This window comes from Asterias amurensis, chromosome 11 (genome assembly GCF_032118995.1).
Source record: "Asterias amurensis chromosome 11, ASM3211899v1".
NCBI classification, from domain to species: Eukaryota; Metazoa; Echinodermata; class Asteroidea; order Forcipulatida; family Asteriidae; genus Asterias; species Asterias amurensis.
In genome coordinates this window covers 6,636,440-6,663,526 of record NC_092658.1, presented here as the reverse complement: position 1 = coordinate 6,663,526, position 27,087 = coordinate 6,636,440, and the positions used below count along the sequence as shown (strand labels likewise).

Genomic DNA, 27,087 nt, shown 5'->3' with positions numbered 1-27,087 from the left:
AGAGCTATCCGGGGCAAAATATCGGCTGGTCGGCATGCAAATAAGTTTGCACCACACAAAAAAGAATTTGCTCTGCAAAAATGGGCAATTTAGTAAAAGAAGCCAATAAAATCTTGACTGAGAATCTACCAATCTTGTATTTCTGATAATTCAATGGATTATTTTCTGAGAGTAGCTACCATCCATCAGGGGTGTTACTTTTTTGTTTTCTCTCTTAATGTGTATATTTATGTTTTCTTCAAAATTCTTAACTTTGTATTTTGCATTTTTACCTGTGAAGTTAATAAAATAAATGAAATGAAAACTGTACAGTCTAGATTTCATTCAAAAATGTTAATTTCTTCTTAATTTTTCTTTAAGTAGATTTTGCATGTAGAACAATTTGAATACACAAAACTACATAATACATATAACTTGTAAACACAAGAACATTTCTTTAAAAAAAAAGATAAAGGAAGGAAGTACCTTGTGAACTTTGAGCGTATGAATGGTATAATCAGACAGAGATTTCTGCTCCTCCAAGTTGACAACCACATCTCCAAATTGCTCCGATTGATCCTTGCCACTTGGCCAATACTGCTTGCATTTGTCCTGATTATTGTTCATTCAGAAAGGAAGACAAGAAAAGAATAATAGAGATGAGCCGTACTACATTATAACTCATGTGTGTATCCAGTCTTTACTAAATCAAAGAACTGGAGATGGGCAGGTCACATAGCAAGGAGGTATGACAAGTGATGGGCATGCAAAACAAAACCAACTGGACTACAAGAAACCGGACAAGAAGTAGAGGTATAGACAAAACAGAAGATGGAGAGATGAACTAAGTATATGTAGGGGCGTGGCTTGGCAACAGACAGCGCAGGATAGAGTGAAATGGAGAATTGGTGAAGAGGCTTTCCTCCTGCAGTGGAGTGAAAAAGACTAGACAGTCAGTTTAGAGAGATGAGTTGTTTGCCTAAAATGGTACATAGATAAAAAATAAGTACCAATTCTTTTACAGGGGCTCGATCACATTGTAGTCACGGCTGTCGCAATTCAGCCTCTCAGCTGTAAGGATGATATCCTCCCCAATTCCAAAATTATAAACCTAAGAATCACTGAAAGTGTCATGCCTGAAAAGCTGTTTTTAATGTTCAGTTTTGGAGGCGTGTGACAACCCCAAAATTAGCCACACAATCTGGAGTGAGGTTGGATTCCAACCAGGGTCCAAAAAAGATGAAATAATCAAGAATAGAGCACCGTGCCAACCCAAGATTAGCAATTAATATGACATATACACTCATGTTATCAATCAAAAGACTCACCTTTCCATTCTCAACAAGTTTTGTTACCATGACGATGAGGGTTATTTGCTCCTGCCAGATCATTCGCCAAAAGTCATTCAACGCTGATGCATTTGGGCCTTTGTAAAGTAAAGGAAAATTCCAAATAGACAATTAAAATACTTTCAAATTACTACATGAGCGTGTTCATTTACCTTCATTTTTGTGCAAGAAGATACAAAAATCAAAATTTTTGACTGAATGCAATGGAAATACTTTTGCCCTTGGCCAAATTTAGCAAAGTACAAACAATAGAATATAGGTAATCAGCCAAAAGATCATTTTATATGTCCACTGGTGACTGATGCTGCTTATTTTTGCTCAGCAGAAAATTGTTAAGCATTATTTTCAATTGAAGCAGGTAAAATTCGGCCCTATAGTGACTTGTAGACAAAAAAGTGTTTTATTTTATTTAATTTATTTTTAAATTCTGGTTGTGAAGCCAAGAGTCTCAGAAAACCCAATGGAGAAAAGGCAAGGAAGGACGTGTCAGCTTAAGATGAGGGAGGTAAACCCAAGAGAATATTCATGGGAAACCCCACCCAGTCAGGCAGGTATCGCTGAAAACCAAAATCCACACATAAACCCCCTTGTTCAACTATTGCATGGTTGATGTATTGAGTATCCTATATGTATGAGATTTAAAGGCAGTGGACACTATTGGTAATAATACTCAAAATAATTATTATCGTAAAACCTTACTCGATTACGAGTAATGGGGAGAGGTTGATAGTATAAAACATTCTGAGAAACGGCTCCCTCTGAAGTAATGTAGCTTTCGAGAAAGAAGTAATTTTCCACGAATTTGATTTCGAGACCTCAGATTTAGAATTTGAGGTCTCAAAATCAAGCATCTGAAAGCACACAACTTCATGTGACAAGGTTGTTTGTTTTTTTTCATTATTATCACGCAACTTCGACGACCGATTGAGCTCAAATTTTCACAGGTCTGTTATTTTATGCAAATGTTGAGATACACCAACTGAGAAGACTAGTCTTTGACAATTACCAATAGTGTCCACTGTCTTTAAGATAATACAGAGAGGAAAATAATTTAGGTAGGACCATCTCACATAATTAAGTTGTAGTGTTCAAGAGAAAAATTGGGGGCTACTTTTTCGAGCTCTGGACAGTTTTAGTTTGAGCCTTTTATTTTTGCATTCTTGGATTTAAGAACGAATTCTTACCCATAGCTGCAATGAAGGACGTTTTGTGGTCGTAGTCCTGTGGAGAGAATACAAATTGCATGATCAAAGCGTAAAAATTAAAGACGGCTTATATTTTGCTTTTTAAACCCTTCAATATAAAAAAAAATGAAACATCAACAAATTTTACTGAGGCAAATATTTGACAATTTATCCTGAGGTAATAGTGTTACCTTTATATAGCTTGCATTGTAGTAATCTGAAAGTGGTACCCCGTCGATTGGAACCAGCGGTACTCTGGAATGATCATCTAACAAAATGAGAAGAACATATTATAATTCAATTCTACTCCTAAAATATTATATACAAATACATATATTTAAATAGAACATTCTTTTGACAACTATGGTTTCAGGGATGTTAAAATTGCGTTGGATATAAAGAATATTATTTGTGGTTTTTAGCCAGTATGTATAGCAACTGTGAACTCATTATTTTCCTGAGTCCTCAGAAAAAGATTCACAAAGTGTTATTTACTCGAGTGGGATTCGAACCACAACCCTTTTGTGCCATTCGGGAGAAGATGTCTTTCCACTACTCTAAGCAATCAAGATCTTGCTTCGACTCCAGTCCTGCTCAATCGACAATATTTTAGTGCAAAGTAAGAAGTATGATTGCGGTCATAATATTATAATCATTTGACTCACATGGAATGATGTTTTTGAAGCGATTTTTTGTCTTAAGATCTGGATGTTCTGCTACTGTCCAGGGCTTCTTCTGGTCAACAGGGAGTATCTAAAACGGATAAATAAATAAATAAATAAATAAATAAATAAATAAATAAATAAATAAATAAATAAATAAATAAATAAATAAATAAATAAATAAATAAACAAATAAACAAGGCAGTGGACACTATTGGTAATTACTCAAAATAATTATTAGCACTAAAACCTTTCTTGGTGACGAGTAATGGGAAGAGGTTGATGGTATAAAACATTGTGAGAAACGGCTCCCTCTGAAGTGAAATAGTTTTTGAGAAAGAAGTAATTTTCAACAAATTTGATTTAGAGACCTCAGATTTAGAATTTGAGGTCTTGAAATCAACCTTCTAAGCGAACACAACTTCGAGCTCAAATTTTCACAGGTGTGTTATTTTATGCATATGTTGAGATACACTAAGTGAGAACACTGGTGTTTTGTGACAATTACCAATAGTGTCCAGTGTAAATAAATAGAAACATAAATACAAATGATTCATCAAATTAATAATTTCTCTTCAGAAACATTATTTTGTTTTTTAAAAGATGAAAAATTTACTTGAGGATGCTGTAAGACCGCCCTCGTAAGTATTCTATTTTGGCATTAGACATTTTCAATTTGGCCGCAAAGGGCTTAACATTATTGGGCGGGCTGCTGATTAATTGTATTGAACCATTCAATTAATTTGTACATTATTTTGTTCGATCTCATGTTGGGGTGGGGGCACAAGCTGCCCCGCCCCCAGCGGCATGATTTTTCTGTAGTCTAGTGTAGTACTACTAGGGCTAGTACTTAGTAGGCCTATAGAATTGCCATTCTCAAAAAAATGTCCTGCTTTTTATAAAGATTCCCTTTTTGTTATCGATATTTAAGAGAAAAAATACCCATTGAGAAGCACTGTAGGTGGCAATTTTGATGTACAGAAACAAAATTTGCCTCGCTCCGGCACCTCTCTGGTTATGCCAATTTTGAGACCAAATGGCAGATTGAAACTTGAAAGGTCAAATTGGCGGAATCATTTTTCTAAATCAGTGCTCACCGAGTATTCATATTTCAGACTGTCCGTTGAGCTTGCTTTCTTCTGTTTAATGTAGTTTTCAAGTTTAGCAACAGGGATCGGGATGCTAAGTTGTGGTCCAATATTAAGGTTCCCATAAACAGACTGCTCTGAAGAAACTGGACAAGATGCGCCATCTTCGCCTCCAGTGGGTTGTACTTCACCAACCACTTTGTCTGGTTCTTGCTGAAGGGTACCAGACTGCTGAAGTAATAACTGTTTGTCACTAGTTCGAGGTGGGATGGGTTTATGTTTTGGTTTAGGGGGGATGAAATCTTTTTCAACAACAGGAGTTTTAGCAATTTCAAGCTGCACTTGGATTTTCTCTTCGTCGGTCTTTGCGGATGACGAAGTCTCAGGAACTTTATCTGGACAAAAAGTTGAAAGAAGTATTTTTTTATATTCATAGGTTCAGTGCATGATAGATAACATAACATTCGATAACATTTTTTCCACATAAATAAATAAATTAATACAATTGTTAGTGAGTGTTGTTTTATAAGGTACCTGTGTTTTCGTAAATGGGTCCGTCGTTTATCTCAGTGAGAGTCAATGCTGGCTGGTCCTTTTCCTGTTGTCTTTCCTTGGATTTTGATTTTTGTTTTCTGAAAATTAAAAAAATTTATAATAAATTTGTGGACACTATTGGTAATTGTCACAAGACACCAGTCTTCACACTTGGTGTATCTCAACATATGCATACAATAACAAACCTGTGAAAATTTGAGCTCAATTGGTCGTAAAAGTTGCGATCAGATATGAATGAAATATAAAAAATACCCTTGTCACACGAAGTTGTGTGCTTTCAGATGCTTGATTTCGAGACCTCAAATTCTAAACTGAGGTCTCGAAATAAAATTCGTGGAAAACTTTTACTTTCTCAAAAACTACACCATTTCAGAGGGAGCCGTTTCTCACAATGTTTTATACTACCAACCTCCATTACTCGTTACCAAGTAAGGTTTTGTGCTAATAATTACTTTGAGTAATTAACAATAGTGTCCACTTCCTTTTAACAGTTGGGTTAATTTTTATTCTGAAATATCATGAGCGAAACAACAGTTTCACAATTTTAGAATAATATATTGTTCACTACTTTCCTTTGGTAACCAGCATTCCCTTATAAGGAGTTGTTTACCCTAGGGCGGCGGAGGGCCTTACCATTTCATAGCTGGAGGGGTGTTGTGTTGAAAGAAATAATTGAACAATTATAATTTTTGGATTTATTTTACTTTTTGACCAAAAGTGTTGAAGTTTTTTGACCGAAAAGGTATTTATGAATGGGAATCAACCACTAGTTGAAAACCTCTTCACCACACATTGAGCTGTTGATAGTATAAAAAATTGTTAGAAACGGCTGATGAAGAGACGGCTGAAGTAATGTAATTTCTTTTAAAGGTTTTCTCACTAAAAAAAAAACCACCCCAAAACTTTAGCTGGAGCCTTTTATTATGCATCTGGAAACACACAAAGTAATGGAACAAGGGTGCTCTTTCTTTAGAGCTATTCTCTTGCAATTCCCGTTGACCACTAATTGAGTCCATACTGAGATACACCAATATTGAGAATACTGGTCTTTTACCAAACGTGTCCAGTGCCTTCAAGAATCACTTGCAACTTGATTTCAATCTGGGCTCTCCGTATGTATGGGATGATAAATCGTATTTCAACATAACTCTTGACAGTTTCAATAACACAGACAATGTATATTTATTATTATGTATTTATTATATATAATAAATACATAATAATAAAAAACATTTTTATAGAGCTTTCCACAGGCGTTTCAAAGCGCTTTGACATTGCCTGAAAAGATGTGTGTTTAGTTGAGTTTTGAATGAGCTAATCGAGGATGAGTCACGGATGTGAAGAGGGAGATTATTCCAGCAAGTTTGTGCAGCCACTGAGAATGCTCTATCACCATGGGCCAATTTCATAGAGCTGCTTAAGCAAAAAATTTGCTTAAGCACGAAAATAGCTTGCTTATTTTACACATGTTACTTGCCAAAACTTCATGCCATATACATTGCTTATGACTAGTATTTAGCTGTTGTTTACTTAGCATAACAATTGAGTGGAGTCTTGGCCGGTAATCTGATTTTACTAAGCAATGAATTTTTTGCTTAAGCAAATTTTTTTGCTTAAGCAGCTCTATGAAATTGGGCCCATATCATTCAGTGAAAGTACACACACTTGTTATACTTGTTCGTGAGAAGTTAGGGCCTAGATAATTTAAATGAATATTCATTAAAAAGCAAATGACGTCTTATCCATTGATTCGCAAAAATTAAATCCCACCTTCTCCATAAAATGAAGACAACGACGACGACAACTAAAAGAACAACTAGTACGCCCAGAATACTGCCGGTGACACTTCCACCATTCGCTGCACGGTTACCTGTGGGAGACGGAACACCAAGGTAACAAAATAAAAGGGTATAACAAATAATAACAACATAATAAAAGGGGTGTATACATTTTTCTTTTTCGACCCCAAAATGAATGGGTTTAAAGTCACCTGGAAGTGGTAGTTTGTCAAAATAAAGCTTTTGTCACTAAAATATGTGTTTTGATGAGTGGAATATGAATAAACAGTTAACTAAAGTTCTAATAAATAAATTGGTTTCCATTTCATTTACAAATTTAAAAGTAGGCCCGACCCAATATTAAGGGATATAGAGTGATCTGCAAAAAAACACTGCAACACTATTTATTACAGTGTTTCCCAAATGCACTCTTATTAAAGAAAATTAGCTGATAAGCTGACAAATTGCATGCGCTTGTGAAGCAGTTTAGTGCATCTGACTCAAGTTCTTGTGGCTCATATCAGCGTTCGAGTCCCGTTGATGACACTTGTGTTCTTGGGCAAGATACTTAAAGTAAGTGGACACTTGGTAATTACTCAAAACAATTATTGGCAAAAAAACCTTACTTGGTAACGAGTAATGGGGAGAGGTTGATGGTATAAAACATTGTGAAAAAAGGCTCCCTCTGAAGTGACATAGTTTTCGAGAAAGAAGTAATTTTCCTCGAATTTGATTTTGAGACCTCAGAATAAGATATTGAGGTCTCGAAATTAAGTATCTGAAAGCACATAACTTCGTGTGACAAGGGTGTTTTTTCTTTCATTATTATCTCGCAACTATGACGACCGATTTTTGTTATTTTATGCATAAAAAAAAAGTTGAGATACACCAATTGAGAAGACAGGTCTTTGACAATTACCAATAGTGTCCAGTGTCTTTAAAGGAACGTTACAGAATTTGTAAGAAACAAAAATCGTGAAGATCACAGATTTACATAAAACTTACACGGTCTAATGATGATGATAAAGTAGAAAACATCCCTTGAAACATTTCTGTCTGAAATTTCATATTTGATGAGAAATAAATAATCTAACTTCGCGTTTGGAGTTTATCGCTCAGTGAGCGTTTTATTCATTTTTGTTTTGTAAACGGTTTTCACTACTATTCTCTCATGACCCAGATGTCCGATCGATCTCAAACTATACAGGAGTGTCAGTTTATGTATATGGTGGGATTACATAAAGTGCTTACGCTGCCAGCAACTGTTATGTTAGCAAAAACCAATTCTGTAATGTTCCTTTAACTATAGTTGCTTCTCATCACCAAAGAGTAAAATGGGTATTTGCGAAGATATACATTTCTGATGTGAATTATTTGCAAGCTGTGCGGTAACTTGGCTGCAGGTGATGCATATTCCAAGTTAGTTAAGATGTATTAAGAAATGCTTAAGGTCCATAGTAGAAGTTGATGGAGCGCTTCGGTGTAATATATTTAAAAGTGCCAAACAGGTAATTAGATGTTTTGAAGAGAAATAGTTTTTACCTTTGTTAACTGTTTTTGCAGAAACAGATTCGCTCCATTCACTGTCCCCGGCTCCGTTTACTATTTTAACCTGATCAAAATAAAGGGGAAACAATTTTGCTAATTTAAAAATTGTTATAATGGATATTGTTTGGCGGCATTTTTCTTTTAAAATAATAAAAGACCTCTAGCCAGAAGTCTTTTATTCCTATCTGAAAGCACACAAATTCGTCCAACAGGGGTGTTTTTTCTTTCATCATTTTCTCGCAACTTCGATGACCAATTGAGCTAATCTTTCACAGGCTTTTTATTTAATGCTTATGTTGGGATACACCAAGTGAGAAGACTGGTCTTTGTTAATTACCAAAGGTGTTCAGTACCTTTAAACAACCACATTTTTATTTGTGTCACACTATAAGATATCTTTGTTTATTGCAACAGGGTATACTTTTAGTAAGTGTCAAAGACCAGTATCCTCACTTGGTGTAACCCAACAAATGAATGAAGAACTGCACACCTGAAACCTGTCTAATTTTAAATGTTGCCTGTGAGAAATTACCTTTTTTTCTAAATTATTATTATTTTATTTGCCATAACAGTATAAAACAAAATACAAGACAATATACCCCGAAATGGGCAAGGTACAGTAAAAGCAAATACATACTATGATCCGTAGATCTGTTGCCCCACATCTGGGGTACACACTAATATGAAAATTAATATAGATTTAACATAAAATAGTACACAAAGCAATAATAAAAGCAGATAATAATACAACCAATAGTAAATAATAAATATCTAATAAGAATAAAACATAAATAAGTAAATATAAATGTTGTTGTTCTCTTAATGTTGTCCTTTCAATCTTTATAAAATATTGTGTCATAGTTGCAATTCAGTTTTTATGCTGTGATGGCTATTGTCAATAAACCTTTTATCTATCTATCTATCTATCTATGTATCTATCTATCTATCTATCTATCTGACTAAGTAAAAATAACAGGTTAGTTAAGGATAAACAATAAATGGAAATAAATAAATAAATAATTTATAAGTAATTATAATTACCTTAATATTGAAGTCAGTTAATCCTGCGAGCCCTTGTATTGCATACGTCACATTGTACTCCGTGTTATTCACAGTGATGATGTTACCCTCACCAGTATCAGAAGCTTGCTGATACTGAATTAAATACTGACTAATATTCCCGTTCAGATTATATGGTTTAGTCGCCTCAATACGAAGTGTCAGCGAGTCTTCCGTGCTACCGATGAGAGTAACCTTCGGAGGAAGGAGAGGTGCCTCTTCTGGGGTGTACGCCAAGACGTCTTTGCTCCACGGACCTGGTCCTATTCGATTGGAAGCACCAATTGAGATACCATATTGAGTGTAGGGTTCTAGGTTGGATATGTTGAAGGAAGATATGGCTGGGGTGATGCCGACTTCTGTGTATTCCCCATAGCTTGATTTACTGACGGTTCTGTAGCGGATATGGTACCCCATGAGACCTGTGCTGCAGCCGTGAAATACTGCTTCCAATTCCTGTCAAATAAATTAAAGTAAAAACCGTGTGATTTTCAACTGGTTATTTCCCTCTAAACTCTAAAGTCATGTTCAATGGCCAGTTACTGGTAATAGTAACAAATTATTTATATAGCGCCTTATGCTAGGCCTCAAAGCGCAATAGAAATACATTTACGCAAAAAGAAACACATACTACAGAAAGTACAATTAAAAACCACACGGATGAAAAAATTATTATTAGAACAAAACAAAACCACAAGAACGGGTTACTCTTTTTTACTCTTTGTAAAATCCGCCCCAGGTAACCTGGCTGAATTCAATGAAAGTGCCAGAGACTGTGCTTAGTTCTGGCTATGAACACAGCATCTAGCGTGTGTGGACACGATGAAGAAGAAGATCAATCAAATGTTGCAAACTCACCTCCCATTGAACAGTTATCTGTCTCAGTGTGGTATCCTTGCCGAGTGTTGATACAATCTCAGGAGATTCCAACGGAACTAGTAATTTAAAATAATAAAATAGATGTGAATTGGATAACATTATCTGTCTATTAATCCATGTAATTAATTGACACCTTTTGTAAAAAACCCTTCCCTTTTTTTAAATGACATGGATCCCTCACTGTGAATAAAGAAAGGCCCCAGTTCATCAGTCGTCGTCGAGTTTTTGAGAGAGAAAAAAAGTGAAAATCACAGAGCGATGTTTTGAGGAGAGTCGAGAGTAAATGCCAGTATTGATACATACGTTGTAATATGCTAAACAGGAGACGAAAATTACTGGTATGTAATGCTCTTTTTGACGGAGGCTTTGAAAAGAGCACTTACCTGAGCACGGTGTTGTAACCGACACTGATGGGCTTCTTGGCCCTTCGCCCCCCGGTCCCTCCCTAGACGCAGTCACGCTGAGTTCATATCGCATCTCGGGCATCAGATTCCTGACTGTTTCGGTAGTTCTTGTAGTTGGAATATCATTAGGGAGTGCCTGCCATTCAGACAAATATTCACGATAGTAGATGGTGTAGTGGGTTATGGGTGGATCGCCACTGAGTGGCGGGGAGCTCCACGCGTCCCATGTTATCGTTACTTCAAAAGCTTGGATGTCCGTTGCACGTGGTACTGTGGTTAACTCGGGTAACTCTGTTATAAGTAAAGGGTAAACTTGTTATGGGTATGGGCTAACAGGTGTTATTCTGGTAACTCTGTCAAAAGGGTAAACTTATCATATAAGAATTTGCTAATTGGGGTAACTCTGTCATGCAAGAGGGTAAACGTAATCAAGGGTGTGGGCTAACTGGGGCTAACTCTGGTAACTCGTATTATGATAAAAAAAAGGTAAACTTTTGTATGGTGGGTGTGGGCTAACTGGGGCTTACCATGGTAACTCTTATGATACAAAAAGGGTAAACTTATCATGGGTGTGGGCTAACTGGGGCTAACTCTGTGGTAACTCTTATGATACAAAAAGAGTCAACTTATCATGGGTGTGGGCTAACTGGGGCTAACCCTGGTAACTCTTATGATAAAAAAGGGTAAACTTATCATGGGTGCGGGCTAACTGGGGTAACTCGATCTGGTCACTCTTATGATACAAATATGGTAAACTTATCATGGGTGTGGGCTAACTGGGGGTAACTTGACGAACACATTCAAGATTTACCGCGGGTAATATCTATGTGAAATTTATGACGGTGGAGAGTTAAAAAGTATTCTTTATCCTCGATGCAACCGCAACATCTATTACACCATAACTTACCAAACATGTCTGCTGTATACGAAAAAGTTGCATACGGCAGATCGATGTAGCATTGGTATTCATCATTCGAGTAGACTTCTTGAACATTGAACGTAACAAATCGTTCTTGATCTATTACGTCACTCGACACAAGTGCAAAATGTTGTCTGTCATGAGGGCGGTAGAGACGCACTCTCTGCTGGGGTGGTGGGGTTGGGCCAGTCACGACACACGTGAATGTAGACGACTGCCCACTGTTGGCTTTTGTGTTGGTGACACTCTTAACACCTGTAAAGTAAATGAAATATTATGATAGTTCAGTCGCCATCTTGTTTTTCGTTCACTTCGAGTCAATGTTACCAAAGTGAGGCTTGGAGGAAATATAGTCTGTTCCCTTATTTTAGTGTTCATGTAAAACGGGTGAGTGCAGACAAGGGGCACGACGAGTAGACAGCCGAATGGCTAGAATGTCTAGACACTGTGAAAATCATGGATAAATCTTAAATAATTCACAAAACGTGCCTCTCTGTTAGAAACCATTTTGTTCCGTCAGACAGTCATCTTAGCTTCTTTGTTTGTTTATCTGTTTGTGTGTTTGATGTTTTTAATTGTTTTTGTTTGATGAAGTAATTGAGTTTATGTTGTTTTGTTTGTTGGTTGGTCTATTTATTAAAACACTACAATACAGGGGATTTCAAAAAAAAAAAAAAAAAAATATCAAATGTATAAACACACAGGCAACCAATTTGTGTCAGAAAAACATTCGAGTTGGTCGCCGAAAAGCGCCCGAAACCGTCCTCTACGAACTGCATGCGGCCGGATAAATAATTCGAAAGTAGACCAGAATAATCCACACAAACACCATTCATTTGATTCCATTTGGGGCGAGAGGGAGGTCCACCCCGCACCGCCCGCCACGCTCCTCTGGCTCCTGTTTGGTAAAAAGTCAAAGTTGAACCAAACATCCCGTACAAAAATGTACAGATCCATTTTTCTTAGATTGATTTCAATGACATTATTTTCACTGGAAGGGTATTGAATTATGCAATGACAATTTACGCCCGTGATTTTTATAACGTGAGGTTAGATTATTTGTTACTTGACATTGAAATTGGGCCATCAATTTGAAATTTACCTCGCTAAAAGTATTTAGATATCTGAGTCATACGAAAATAGCTATATTTCCTCTGTTAGTGGAACTTCAACTTTTTGACGGGGGAATTGTAAACAACCTTTGGGCAAGAAAGACTACCCGAAAGTTCATTGTGCTTCAGGTCTATCATGTTAAAAATAACAACAATAATACCGAAACTGTTAGGAGTCTGTTGTCACAGTACGTTGATCTTTCGACAAAAGTACATTGGCGTTGTGAAGAATAATTAGTAGTTTTAGAAAACAAACTTGGCTAACAAATCCTCAAAACCTGTTTTTAAAGGAGCAAATTGCCTTCGGATTTTGCGCTTTGGCTATAAAAAAAGGCATGTTAAATGAATGATTGAAAAACATTAGGCTACAAGTAGGCTCAAATTATTCACATAATATCCCTCATGTTTTTTTTAGTTCATGACAGAACATGGTCCGCTTTTTTGGACTCCCAAATTTCGGACTCCCAAAGAATGGCGGACCATGATTTTGCTGGTTGTATTTCAAGAGGAGAATTGACATTTTTAATCAATGCTCATCAATTACAACACACTGTATGTGTTTAATGCATGAATTATAACACAAGGATAAGAAGTAGTTCCAAACATCAAAATCTTTGAGAGATTTGGAGGCAATATTCCCCTTTAATGTTTGACCTAAAGTCGACTAAGTCTCTACAAAATTATTTAATTGTGAATCATTCAATTTCCAGCTGTGTACATTTTGTAAAGACGCATTCACAACGATACTGCAGTCTGCCACATAGAACAGTCAAAAGTAAATTACAAAACATAAACTCATGAAACATCAAACAAAAAAACCTGAAACATTGTCTCCTAAATTCCGATTCTACTAGTCCTTGTTCAAAGACCTTCGCATGAATCATTTCCAACCACAAAATAAGTCACTATCCAATCGTTGGTAGTTCGCGCCAAAATGATCAATTATAGCATCAGAGGGCGTTACTACAATAAAGAATAACGTCTGTTTTTGTTTTACCTGTGACGCAGTCTGGTGTAGCCCAGTTTCTAAAGCATCCTGCAGCACAAGACCCTGTCACCCTATCACAAGCGTAGATATTACAATGACACGTCTCGGCACAATCCAACCCATAAGAGCCTCCGCTGCATTCTAAGATCAAAATAAGAAGCATATTTTTGTAGATTGAAAAAAAGTTAAAATGTATAATTGAGAAATCTCAAGTTTCCCCTCAAGTTCTATAAAACAATAATGATATTTACAACCCAAAATTAAAGAACGTTTGTTTATCCCTTCCCCCCTTTTTTTGTCTTTTTTTTTTGCGTTGTGTTCACACCTATTTCCTGTAGTGTTGATAACATCCGGGTATTGGCCGTGAAGTTAACCTTATCATGGAACACTTTCCCGGACATTGTGACCAGGGTTGGCTTATACAATACAATAACTCTGATATCTTATTTCATTGATGAGTTTGCCAGATGTACACAATAAATACTTATAAAAGACCAAGGATTCTCAAAAATCCATCCTTGTGGATCATTCTTATGTTTTTTATTTTTTTCCTGTCACAGTTCCCCACAGACGTTGTACACACAAATTCCTGTGCGCTCACACGCAGTGCGTACATCTTCAATCATTTGAAGGCTGCACTTTACATGGAAGAAGAAGAAGAAGAAGAAGAAGAAGAAGAAGAAGAAGAAGCTTTACCTTGGCAATTGAGACTTCCAGTATTTAAGCTGAATCCAGGTTTGCATTGGTTGTTAACGCATTGACCCGTCACACGATCGCAGGGTTGGTCGTCCACACACTGGCACTTTTCTGTGCAGGTTTCTCCGAAATAATCATTCTCACAAACATCTGGGACTTTAAGGAAACACAGATTGATTTTGAATTCAGTTGGAATCAAATGGAATACATCATGTTGATGACACATCAAATGGAATACAATTTGTTGACACCTGTTGTCATCTCGATTGCTAAAACGAGTTTTGCCGACATCGCTATTTTTTGTCCATTTGCCAATTTAGAAAACGTTAGTATAGGATCTACTTGTTTTTGTACATGGACCCTTTCGGTACAGAAAAAAAAGTTCAAAGATTTACAAATACCTTACAGGGTTTACAGAAGGTAGTGGTGAAAGACTTCCCTTGAAATATTATTCCATGAAATGCTTTACTTTTTGATATAACAGTAAAACAATATCAATTCTCGTTAGCGAGAATTACGGATTTATTTTAAACACATGTCATGACACGGCGAAACGCACGGATACACGGGTGGGTTTTCCCGTTATTGACTCCGATGACCGATTGAGCCTAAATTTTCACAGGTTTGTTATTTGATATAGAAGTTGTGATACACGAAGTGTGGGCCTTGGACAATAGTGTTTACTGAAAGGGTCCAATGGCTTTAAATACATAATATTTGTAAGTAACATTGAAGTTATCCAACCAAAAAAAGTTCTAGAGGTCATCAAATTTCTGACTGAATAACACCTCTGTTTGTTTCCTTCTTTTTGTCAAAGACGAAACATCTTCAGACTTATAGATAAACACTATGTTGAAGAAAACTTGGCTAGTAACAAGAAGCTGCCACTGTTTTAAACCAGATTGCAAGTAAAACACAAGTCTATTGAAATTGACCACAGGAAAACGAAGCGAAATAATAAAATAAATGAAAGCATAGTTTAAAGGCAGATAGATGACACTATTGGTAATTACTCAAAATAATTATTAGCATAAAACCTTACTTGGTAACGAGTAATGAGGAGAGGTTGATAGTATAGAACATTGTGAGAAACGGCTCCCTCTAAAGTAACGTAGTTTTCGAGAAAGAAGTAATTTTCCACGAATTTGATTTCGAGACCTCAAGTTTAGAATTTGAGGTGTCGAAATTACGCATCATTCTGAAAGCACCCAACTTCGTGTAACCATGGTGTTTTTTCTTTCATTATTATCTCGCAACTTCGATGACCAATTGAGCTCAAATTTTGACAGGTTTGTTATTTTATGCATATGTTGAGAAGTGAGAAGTTTTGTCTTTGGCAATTACCAATAGTTTTGTTTTATCAATTATTTGTTAAAGTCACCCAATGACCTACTTTGACAGTTGTTTCCGGACCACGATACCAAACAACCATTACTCCCTCCCGTACACTGCCCAGTAAAACGGTCACAAGACGACATTTGAAGGCAGTGACACTCTTGCAGGCAATTTGCTCCATACCGTCCCAATGGACATCCTAAATGGAAGACACATCGAGAAAGTTCGAAATTTAAAAACACAAGTGCTTTCGATGATAGATTTTGAATTTTTCTATGGCGGGGAAAAACAGCATGAATCTAACATTATGTTGTAGAACATCTAACACGTGGCCCAGGCACTGGACACTAATGGTTATTACTCAACATGAGCAAATTAAAAACTTACCTGGTAAAGAGCAATGGAGAGCTGTAAAACATTGTAAGAAACGACTCCCTCTGAAGTAAAGTAGTTTTTGAGAAAGAGGTAATTTCTCACTCAAAATAATATGAAAGGACTTCAGGCCTGAAGCCTTTTATTATGTACCTGAAAGCGCCAACTTTGTGCAACAAGGGCGTTTTTTTGTTCCTTTCGTAATTCTGTTGCAACTTCGAAGACCATTTTGAGTTCAAATTTTCACAGCTTTGTTTATTTATGCATATATGTTGGGAATACACCAAGTGAGAATACTGGTCTTTGACAATTACCAAAAGTGTCTAGTGCCTTTGAGTGTGAAAAGTTCAGATGCTTTCCTGTTCCATTTTCAGTGCCCAATTTCATAGAGCTGCTTAAGCAAAAAATTTGGCTTAAGCAAAAAATTCATTGCTTAGTAAAATCAGATTACCGACCAAGACTCCACTCAATTGTAATGCTAAGTAAACAACAGCTTAACACGTTCCAAGTCAAAAGCAATGTATATGGCATGAAACTTTGGCCAGTAACATGTGTAAAATAAGCGAGCTATTTTCGTGTTTAAGCAATTATTTTGCTTAAGCAGCTCTATGAAATTGGCCCCTGGTCACTTCTTTTTGACAGATAAATTGCTAATTTCACTTTCATAATATCAAAGTGGTTTTGCCTCTTCAATAACTGCACAGTTTCGATTGTGAAATCAAGTATTCGGTTTCATGTTTTACGCATGCGCAATTCAGAAATGATTAAAACAATTCCTATTGTGATGGAACCAATAAACAATATTGAAAACATTTCAGGTTTCGTCAATCAAACACTTTTCAGTCATAGCTCTTTCTCATTTATTCATGGCGTTTCTTCAGACTTATTAGTAATTAATCAAAATGTATTGAAGCACAAACTTACTCGGTAATGAGCAACGAAGCTGTTGATAGTATAAGATATTGTGAGAAACGGCTCCCTCTGAAGTAACGTTGTGGGAGGTAATTTTTCGCTAAAACATTTGAATGCAATAAACACTTCGGGCCTTTAGCCTTTCTCATGCATCTGAAATCATTGTTTTTTCTTCCACTATTTCCTTGCAACTTCGATAACCAAATCGAGAGCGAAAGGTTTTCACAGGTTTGTTATTTTATTCATTATGTTGGGATACACCAGATGGGAAGACTGGTCTTTGACAATTACCAAAGGTGTCCAGTGTCTTTAAAATTGTGCGTGTCGAGAAGCGAGAACGTGTGACGTAGGGACCATTTCGAATAAATTGCATATTTCGGAGATTTTTAGTGACAAAAAATTCAATCTTTTGGTTTTAATTTTCACTACAATTTTAGATTTCCGTGTATAGTATATGAATTTGTACTCTTGAATTTGTACTGGTCTGGAAGGGCACATCTATTTTGATGAAAGTTTTTTATTTCTATTTTTTTTATTACTTTTGTCTTTCCCTGGACGGTCCCTGCTTGTTAAAATAGTTGTAATGTCCGAAGATGTAAATAACCAAAAAATGAAACAATTACTGAATACCAACCTGGAGAACAGTCGTAGTCTCTGAAACCTGTACCACATGTACATCCCATTGGATCAGGTAGACAGAATACTTGCCCTATACATGACTGGGCAGAGCTTGAACACGTGTTCTCACAATTGTACCCTGCTTTATTTTCTCCACATGCTGCGATAACAAAAGGATAAAAAAAATAAATACACGAAAGAAAAAAAACAATACTTATTTAATTGTTTTGACATCAGGGATATTTAATTGTTTTGACTTCAGGTCATAGCTACAATCTTTACGCTTCTATGATTGCTGCAATTCTTCCACTGTGAATTCCCTTTCCTTTTGCTCCTTCCCGAACTTTACTTGACCTCGAATTTAGAAGTTTATTTATAAAAAACTTCAAGCAATGGGCAATGTTCACATCACAAGGTGAAATTATTGTTAATTACATCTAGTGTCTTAATAGATGTTTAATTTGAATCGGGGACAAAGAATATTAATTGGTTTCACCCGTATACACGTATGGTTGATATACGCAGTACTCTCTGAGTTCTGTTGGTATGACACTGATCTAGAATTGCTAAGGTTGAGGGTTCGAATCCCACCCGTGTAATATGGCTTTTCACAGAACTCGGGAAAGTACTGAGTACACATCGGTGCCAATAGGTAAAACCAAAAATGAATACATCAGAATTGATATATATATTGTGGGCAAGGTTACAGTTTGGGAAAAAGGATGTCACTGATAACAATACTTCCGAAATAGGACAAAGCAAACTAAAATAAACTGATTTATATTAAATCATGAAACTTCATGCCTAGTTTCTTCCACATCAAGGAAACTCGGCAAACTCCCACAAGGTGGCTAAGGTCAAAATCATGTTAAGCGTCCACACCCAGTTCCTTTTAAGAGGCCGCCTCCTTTTTTTTTTTTTAATGTCAAGTTGTTTTTCCGAGATTTTTATTTATTTACACGAAAACAAAATTATATATTTTAACGATCTCAGCCAAAAAAAACATCTTGAGAAATAGACAAGCCGTCTGTACAAAAATAAATGTGCCATAAAAAAGGACCTCCTTCCCTTTTTTAAAAAGAGGACGCTAAACATTTTTTTTTAAATTTTATATTCGACCTAATGGAGTTTCACATCTTTCTAATAAGAAAACTACTGAGAATTCGTGATATTTTTTGTTTGTATGATTTCATTTGAACAATAATATATCAAAACCAGATATAGAATTTCCGTGTTTTCTTGTTATTCACAATTATAACCAGAAAGTAAAACTCCCTGCCTATTCTAGTCAATTACTTTCATTTTGTCTTATTATCTCAACTTTATCATGGTTATCCAACCACCATAAGCACTCTTTCAGTTTCTAGCATGAAATTGTGGTGAAAAAATAAAAAAATAAATGAGTAACAGAACAAAAAATAAGAGTAAACGACACAAAATGACTCAAAACTAAAAACATTTGATACAAATTTTCAATCGCACGGTCAGTCTTTAAAAAATCTCGAAATCGCAATAGTTCCCACTTAAATAACTATAGTGTTCTGTATTCCCATAATTCATCAACTCCTGCAGGACCCCGAGTTAATGTATTTGCGACCTTTTAAGTGTCGGTAAAAATAAATTATTGTATTTCATTTAGCTAATTATAATTGTGAAGTCAAGGACTTTAAGGAAAGCGAACATCAAGCAAAAACCCTATAAAGTGAAGACAAAGAAGTTTCCATTTTAGAAGTTGGAGAAAACCTCAGAGAATTATTCCAGGGAAAACCCACGAAGTCAAGTAGGGGCTGAAAACCCAGTTAACAAACTCCCACAAAGGGATATAAACACCAAGCTCGCTACAGCCAATTTTCTCATACAAACATTGGTTTAACAATATGACTATGAATTACACAAATCAAGAAGTTGTTATTCCCAATTCTAGTCATTGTGAAATCAGGTGACATACCTCCAAGACAGTTCTCACCGAAGAAACCTGCAGGACACACACATCTTCCGTTTTGATCGTTGCATATTCCACCGTTGTAGCATTTATCACACACCCTATTGCAACTCGGTGGACCCCATCGTCCAGTCGGGCAACCTATACAGAACCAAACAAAAAGTCAGTAATAGTAATAATGATATACTATTATCTCCTGAAGACGAGCAGAGTATACTGATCGAAACGTCGAGACCACATTGGCTCTTTCAGAGCCAACAATCCCTTAAAGAGATCGTATCCACGGTTGCGATACCTATTATTTTAGTATTCATAGCTAATTTGTTCGACGTATAAAGCGCCTAATAAAGTTATCGCTATCTAGGCGCTTTATAACGTTATCAAATAAATATCATATTTTCATTTGACAGAATGATCTTGAGAAACACACAAGCAAGATTATTAATGCTGTAAACATATTTTTTTGAAGAGGTGGGTTTTCAGGGCACTCTTGTATGATTCAAAGGAGGTGACCGAACAAATGTGATGGGGTGATTGTGCAGCAACGCCTAAGGACCGATGTAGGGCTTTTTGGAAGGTTCGGATGTATTTTAGCTTGTAGTAAAATAGACAAATTTAGTAAAAGTTACTTTGTTTAAGTTGTCACCACTCAGGTTGAAAAAAGGGGCGAGGAGGAAAATTGTCATACTTTTATAAGTTATACATCATCCAAATTTAAGGGTGCCGAAACCTGATCCCTACGGAGCCCCTAAAGGGACATGATGAAAACAAATCCACGTGCCTAAAATCCGAGCCACATAAATGGTTAATCAACATTCTTCAAAAATGTGCAAGTGTCAATGTTTCTGTACAACAGTACGATGATCATGACATGGAAGGTAGTGGTGGCACTTTTAAGCCTTACTATATGACCTTTCGTAAAACTTATTTACCTGTAATGAATAAGTAACTAAGAACTAAGAAAGATCTAGTGCAATGAACATCTGTTGCTACCAAATCTCGGACGAACAGTTTTGTATGTAATTAGTTTTGTATGTGATTAGTGCAGCTCCTGCACCACACCTCCCCGTTTTATCTAACACACGTGCACACACACATTCCCTTTTTTTAGCATCCCTGAGGAGACATCTTTTGTTCTATCCATTGTCCCTGTACTGTAGATCTTCCCATAGACTTTGTACACACAAATTTTCTTTTATTTTCCCCTTTTTGCTTTTTCTTTGGCCTCCATAAGGTAGTAAAAATGAAAGCACACTTTCTGCCAAAGTGAGAACGAGGTTGGTCAGTATTGCAAACAGGGGCGTGGCGAGAATGGTGGCAGGTTTAAGCTCACGAAAACACGTGTTTACAAAAGTGCCGAAAACAAAACAAAAAACATTTGCTTTCAGAGTGTAGTGCTTACCAACAAATACCCCAAGCCATTTTGGGAGAATGGGAACAAAATAAGCCACTTAAGTTTTGGTCAATAATGATACAATAAGGTTCGGGTAAATTTGTCTCAGTTCATCCAAACCAAGTAGTGCACTCATGTCGGTCTCCACAACGGTCGTCAAAAAGGCCGTAGAATCCATAATGTCACTTTTGTAAAAATTAGAGACAAAAAGGAGGCAAACTTACCCCCGATCAATCTAACAAGACCCACTCTGGCATAAGGTATTTCGGTGTTATGATGACTATAACATATGAAATAATATATTCATATAATGATATTCAAAAAATTATGGAATCCACTTTGTAACATTTGTGAAAAAATTGAGAGACAAAAAAGGCGGGAAACTTACCCCTGACGATCAATCTAATAAGACCCTGTCTGGCGTCAGTTCTTTCATAATGACATTCATACACACCAGCATCTTCCTTCGTTATTGCGCGTCCAAAACTGTAAGTACCTGCAGAAGATGTTCTCAGGATACCCGAGTTGTTAAATCTCCAAGCAAAATAATTCGAAGATGATACGATACCAGTCATGCTTAGGACAACTCCTTGGTCGCCCTTGTTGACCGTCTTCGTCCACAGTCCGTCAGTCGGAACAATTTCCGCTGGTGGTTAGGAAGGAACGAACAAAACAAAGAACATTTTTGTACTACTCAAAATAGAGATAATGATATTATACACCACAACAAGGGAAACTGACTGGGTAAATTCTAAAAATGATTTGGGGGTTGAACAAAGAACCACATCAACTTAAATGCTTTTGTATGGAATCCACATGAAGGCCCTTTTCGTAAAAAACAAAAAAACTATAATAAAAAAAAAAACGGTTCAACCCAAAACCACTCAAAATAGAGGTGTGACAAAATACAAGCTTAAAATATTGACAAAATAGGAATACCGCCATCATTAGGGATAGATTGCTAAGTTGATAGAGTGCTAGCATCTTAATCCGGAGGTCACACGTTCCTGTCCCTTTTGTGAGATTTTCTTTGTTTACCCCAAAAATAAAACAACGTTGTTACACAAATTGTTTGCAATCAGACCAACACTAAATGCGGCGGATATTCTACCCTCCAATTTTACAATATTGGACTGGTTTTGTGCTGCCTCGTCCATCTCGACAGCTTGATTGTCCATATCCTAGGGTTTCCCCAAGTTGCATGTCGGCATTTATATTCTAATATAAAATAAGATGCTACTTGTGCTATGGACTGTTGGGCCAAGAATAGAGACTTTTTTGCAACGTCACAGTCCAAGTTGTTGCAAACCAAGATTGAAAAACTATCCACTGTGTAAGTTGGTTGAAAAACTATGCACTGTTAACATGTGAGTCATTAGTGTTCATGAATTAGTCAACACGACTAATTTAGACTATTCATGTCTCAATTACTAATTAAATCAACTTATGATCAAGTTAAGGTTAGTCACGGATGAAGTGTGTGGCTATTTAAAACAAGTCATTGGTTACGAACAAAAGATCATTGTTTTGGAAGACTTATTACGAATGTCAGATGAGGTTAACTTTAAAACATTTCAGACGTTTCTTTATTTAGTCAGATGACTAAGTTTTATCACATATCAGCCACAATTGACTGATTAATGTTAGTCATCTGCTTCTGTGACTAACTTTTATTGTAATTTCAGACGTAGGGCAGGACTATAATCTTCTAGTGAAAATGACTAACTTATGTTCACAGTGTAGAAAGCAATCAATCTTGTTGAAAGTTGCAGAAATGTTGGCTTTGGTTTATACAAACATCTGTTAATCCATGGAGGTAGAAATTGAATGTTTTGCTATCATTCGGGCGTCCATGCCAGCCAACCTGGTTCATTTATAGAAAGGTCTGTTTTGTAAAATATTCACCATTTTGAAGGAGAACAGTTGCTGTGACCGTAGTCAATAATCTTCCTTGTTTAATTGCTCGACAGTAGAATATACCAAAGGTATTCTGGTAGGTGGTATCAAGGCGTATTCGAAGAGACCCGGGAAAATTGCTTATAGTGTTGGTCCCAGATGGTTCACGGTTGTAGTAATTTGTGTAGAAGCTATAATTATCCCTTGTTTTAACGTATCGTCCATATTGGAGACTTGCGTCAGTATCCGGTTTGCTGAGAAAGCAGGAAAATCTGTCGCCTCCAAGAGGTTGATGAACAACAACAGTCATGCTCACAGTGTCTTCATCTGCAATCACAAAAATTAAGAATTAAAACAATTAGTAAATACTTGTCCAATGCAAACACCATCTATTGAGATCTAACTGATCTCTCATAGCTCAACTTCGTATACAACTCCTCATACAGATCCAGCTTTAGACTCATCTGCCCAGTCTTCGGACTTGGTGAGGTCTTGAAATCAAATTCGTGGAAAATTATTTCTTCTCGAAACTACGACACTTCAGAGGAAGCCGTTTCTCACAATGTTTTATACTATCAACCTCTCCCCATTGCTTGTTACCAAGTAAGGTTTTATGCTTAGCTAATAATTATTTTGAGTAATTAATACCAATATTGCACAATGTAACCTCCACATGAATTTATGTACACTCTTTGTCCTTTTTTTTCACTTTGCAAAGCGCCCTGGAAAATGCATCTAGAAAGACGGCGCTCTACAATGCCTGGTAATTAATTGACGATGAGGTATTCATTCAATGCAATGTTATACCATATTTTCTCGGAAGCGTAAGATTGTCCCATATAAAAGTAGATGTATTTAAAACTAACCTGATGAGAAAATTTCTTTTTTAAAAGTGGTCGCGTTTTTAAATACCGCCGACGAAAATCCTGAGCGAATAATGCCCATGCAGAAAGAATATTCCCTCATAGGAATACGAAATCTGAGAAACGTTACTGGCAGTAACACTGTTAGACAGCTGCACCTGCGAGACTAAAGCTCTCACGACTACGGCCGGATTTGAATTGGGCCTGTAGACGGGAGCCAGCAACATTGCACTTCACAAACAGAAACATTGTACGACTTATCCACAAACGGTTTAAAATGGCCTTAAAATGGCCTTTTGAAGACACTGGACACTACTGGTAATTTATTGTCAAAGACCAGTCTTCTCACTCGGTGTATCTCAACAGTATGCATAAAATAACAAACCTGTGAAAATTTGCGAGATAACTATGAAAGAAAAAACACCATAGTCACACGAAGTTGTGTGCTTTCAGATGCTTGGTTTCGAGACCTCAAAATCTAATTCTGAGGTCTCAAAATCAAATTCGTGAAAATTACTTTTTATTCGAAAACTACGTTACTTCAGAGGGGGTGGGGGTCGTTTCTACCAATAGTGGCCAGTGTCTTTTAAGTACACATTTGGTAATTGTTAAAGATCAGTATTCTCTCTTGTACCCCAACATTATACATACAATACTCAATTGGTCATCGAAATGTCAATAAAACAAAGAAATATCAACAAAACAAAGAAAGGCAAAAATCAACCTCGTTGCAAAAATGTTTGTGACTTTTTACTGCCTTTATTCATTGGTTTATGTAGTTGCTGCTGTTGGTTCTTTTTTTTTGAAATACCTTAAATGGAAACGTATATAACTTTCTTGAACCAATAAAATTACTATTCGAAATTAAATCTACAATTTCGGGTCATTTCGGGTCATATCGGTTAAACATTCGACCTAGCATCTTTAACGGAACCGGTGTACCAAACATCCGGTGGCCTTATACTGTTTGTCATACTCGGTCATTGTAGAAGCCGGAAATGTTGAAAGAGTTCAAATTTCAGGAAAGTCCCTGTCAAAATATCGAATAAAACACTCACTGTGTTGTTGAGTACCATATATTCCATCCTTTCAGAAAAGGTATACGTTTGGTAATCAATATTAAAACCTTTGCTTAGATGCTTATAACAGTGTTGGACATAAAGCATTTTGGAGAAAACTTTACAGCAACAGGAATACACAATCTAAGAAGTTATAACTTCTCAGATTGTGTATTCCTGCAAGGATTATATTATTCCTCCGACGCGGGACATCGCTTTGGATTTTTTTTTTCATAAAAAAAACCAAAAAAACCGGGACCAGATATTAGTTTTATTGTGTACATCTACATTTATTTAGAATTAAGTGAACGATTTAAAAAAAAGGGTATCCATTGCATTGAACGAGCTGCTTTATTCTGTATGCAAAGATCAACTTGAATCCTGTGACATTACAACAGAGCAACAGCAGCCCCGACTTCCTGCAGGCATAATTTGTACACAGCTCAAAGGGAAAATAAAAAAGTAATTTTATATTTCTGTGATTGCGAAATAACCTCCAAACTGAACCTGTTTAAACACTACCCCAGTAACGCACTGCTTTCCACTTATTATTTCTTCTATAATAAGTGTCAACAAGTCACAGTTATTCAATTCAAATTAAACCGTATGGTATCCTCATTTTCAAATCCAGAAAATCAATTCCAATCAAAAGCCAACAGGTGGTTGCAGAGGAGCCAACTCACTTTCTTCCCAGAACCTGGGTCCTATCTCCCTGTTTTTATAGCCCAGGATCAGTCAGTTTGCATTTTTACAAAACCACTGATGTAATTTTCCAATGGTACTTATATAAAGTTGTTCCATTTAGGGTCACGGCCAATGACGTTGGACTCTGTTCTTCATGGTAAACATTTGTCAAAATGATATTATGGAAGAGGATGACTTTGAGTTCACGTTCAAGGCAATTGAGGAAGACATTATACTGGAATGGACTAGCCCCGCGGTCGTTTACCACCAATAAGCAGCAGGAGGCAACTTCAAAGAGCTCATTTCATGCTTAATTTTTAGTACGATTTTCATTTCATAGCGCTGCTAAACTGAGGCACAAGAAAGGACATGGGCATGCTAATCTTCCGGTGCTTACTATAAAACGAAAATGAATGAAATCACCCACACTGTAAATCCGTGAACGCCCAAGATGACCGCCTAATTTTATGGCTAACCTGTAGTGAAACACGTTCACACCTTAGCAAATTTGTGCTGCTACAGTAAGCACGAAACAGTGCTTACCGTTGAGCAGCTCTATGAAATTGGGCCCTGCTGTTTTAGCTATGAGACCTTTGAAATTTGCTCTGTGGAATAGTTTCTGCTACCGTGGTTTAACATCTCCTTAAAGACACTGGACTCCTTTGGTAATATTGTCCAAGAACAGTCTTCTCACTTAGTGTATCTCAACATATGCACAACAAAATAAACCTGTGAAAATTTGACCTCAATTATTGGTCGTCGAAGTTGGGAAACATTAACGGAAGAAAAAACACCCTTGTCGCACGAAGTGTGTGCTTTCAGATGCTTGATTTCAAAACCTGAAAATCTAGTTCTGAGGTCTCGAAATCAAATTCGTGGAAAATTACTTCTTTCTCGAAAACTGCGTTACTTCAGAGGGAGCCGTTTCTCACAATGTTTTTATACTATCAACATCCTTGTTACCAAGTAAGTTTTTATGCGAACAATTGTTTTGAGTAATAACCAATAGTGTCCAGTGCTTTTAAAGAGAGCAAGCAATATGGAAGAAGTTTCTGAGTTTGAATTTAGGCTGTGTTCATCCAGTGTAGAGTGTGGCCCTTGATAGCCCTCACGTAAACGCCATAGACATATGACATTACTGCCATTTTAAACAGAAGATTGATCAAACAAATGAATGTACCAACTTAAACCACTTTTTAAACAAGGACTAAACAAAACAAAATAAGTGTTATAGCCACAAGATACACATAAAACGTAACAACAAACATTCTTCTTCTTAACTTACCTCCCGTGTCACCTTTTGCTGGTTGCAAGTAAAGCACAGCGAATATCAGAAGTAAGTGTTTACAAATCATTGTAACTTCGGGTTGATCTTGGTGTAAAATGGTCTCTGTGTGCCTTTCTGAAATTAAAACAAAAGTATAGTGTTGTTACTTTACTATTAAAATGGCTGCGTCATTGGGAGGCAGGAAGTGTGTTTGTGGAAGGGAAGGAAAACCACATGCTGATTTTCCAATCATACCTACCAATGCGTTCCATAATAGTGCATGACAGAAACAGATAGGGGAATCTTCATATCAATATTATTATTGCAAAATGGTTTCGGTTATCCTGGGCCAAAAACTCTACAGCCAGTGATCGAAAGTGTTGGAGGGAGGAAAATGGGAGGGCCATGGGGGAAAACCCCCGTGACACAGGAGAAAACCAAGACATCGTCATTCTACTTACATCCATGCCGTAGTCGGGAATCGAACCAGGGTCACAGTGGTGAAAGACGAGCGCCTTAAAAAGCAGTTACCACCCATGGCACACAT

At 36.6% G+C, this 27,087-nt stretch overlaps 1 pseudogene; it reads right to left on the bottom strand.

The window, feature by feature from the left end:
- The window catches only part of LOC139944692 (receptor-type tyrosine-protein phosphatase T-like), a 38,984-nt pseudogene extending 11,897 nt beyond the window's left edge, over positions 1 to 27,087 (bottom strand).